The sequence below is a fragment of the Daktulosphaira vitifoliae genome, unplaced genomic scaffold, assembly GCF_025091365.1.
Source record: "Daktulosphaira vitifoliae isolate Bord-2020 unplaced genomic scaffold, ASM2509136v1 Scaffold_1, whole genome shotgun sequence".
NCBI lineage: Eukaryota > Metazoa > Arthropoda > Insecta > Hemiptera > Phylloxeridae > Daktulosphaira > Daktulosphaira vitifoliae.
This window is the reverse complement of record NW_026099572.1, coordinates 18,958,591-18,960,406: the sequence shown is the minus strand read 5'-3', so window position 1 is coordinate 18,960,406 and position 1,816 is coordinate 18,958,591.

The window sequence follows — 1,816 nt, the reverse complement described above, 5'->3', positions numbered from 1 at the left end:
GTCTTTAACTCATTTAATGCATTAGAATGATGTTGAGTCCACAACCATATTATATTTTTTTTTAACAACTCCCTTAAAGTTGATGTTACTTTAGACATGTTTGGTATGAATTCTCTTAGATAATTACACATACCTAGTATGCGTTGCAACTCTATTTTATTTTTTGGCTCCTTTAAATTTTTTATAGCTTCTATTTGACTTTCATCTGGCTTAACTCCCTCATTATTAAATTTCATTCCTAAATACTTTATTTCATTTTGTCTATACTGTACTTTTTCTGGATTAAACTTAACATTCAATTCTTTTGCTTTGTTTATTACTTCTTCTAGCGCCTCATCATGTTCTTTTTCATTACTACCAACTATTAATATATCATCTATATATATAATTACATTTTTAATATGTCCAAAATATTTTGTTAAAGTCTTAAAAAATACTTCTGGGGCGCATGATATTCCAAAAGGTAATCTTTTAAATGCATAATACCCATAAGGTGAGCTAAAAGTACACAATTCACTTGACTCCTCACTTAGCGGTATCTGATAAAAACTTTCTCTAAGATCTATAACTGTAAAAATTGTTTTATTTACCAATTTTGCTCTTATTTCATCTACTGTAGGAATTAAAAAATAATCTCTTTTAATATACTTATTTAAATCAGTTGGATCCAAACATATTCTTAAATTACCATTCGCTTTTTCTACAATAACAATATTACTGGCAAATGACTTAGGATATTCAACTGGTTTGATTATTCCCTTATCACACAATGATTTCAGAGTATCTTCTAACTTTTTAAGAATAGATTGAGGTACTCTATGTGGTGGCTTAATTGTACATTGGTAATCTGGCATTAACCTAATAGTATATTCCTCACCAAACTTACCCAAGCCCTGAAACACACTCTCATTTTCTTTTATAAATTGCTCTTTGTCTGAATATTTTTCTTTTAACTGAACGTCACTTACTCTTTTAATTAAATCTAATTCCATACAGTCACTTAACCCTAATAATGGTTCAATTTTACACTCAAGCTCTAAATCATTAATAACAACAAATTTTAATACACAATTTTTATTATTAACTATACATTCTAACGTTATCTCGCCAACTGCTTCAATAATAAAGCCTCCATAAGCTTGTATTTTCACCTCATATTTTAGCATATTATAATTCTTATTTAACTTTTTTAAAATACTCAAAGGTAAAATATTTATATCAGAACCTGTATCAAGCTTAAACTTAATAACATTATTATCAACAATTATATTTTCNGCCTCATCATGTTCTTTTTCATTACTACCAACTATTAATATATCATCTATATATATAATTACATTTTTAATATGTCCAAAATATTTTGTTAAAGTCTTAAAAAATACTTCTGGGGCGCATGATATTCCAAAAGGTAATCTTTTAAATGCATAATACCCATAAGGTGAGCTAAAAGTACACAATTCACTTGACTCCTCACTTAGCGGTATCTGATAAAAACTTTCTCTAAGATCTATAACTGTAAAAATTGTTCTATTTACCAATTTTGCTCTTATTTCATCTACTGTAGGAATTAAAAAATAATATCTTTTAATATACTTATTTAAATCAGTTGGATCCAAACATATTCTTAAATTACCATTCGCTTTTTCTACAATAACAATATTACTGGCAAATGACTTAGGATATTCAACTGGTTTGATTATTCCCTTATCACACAATGATTTCAGAGTATCTTCTAACTTTTTAAGAATAGATTGAGGTACTCTACGTGGTGGCTTAATTGTACATTGGTAATCTGGCATTAACCTAATAGTATATT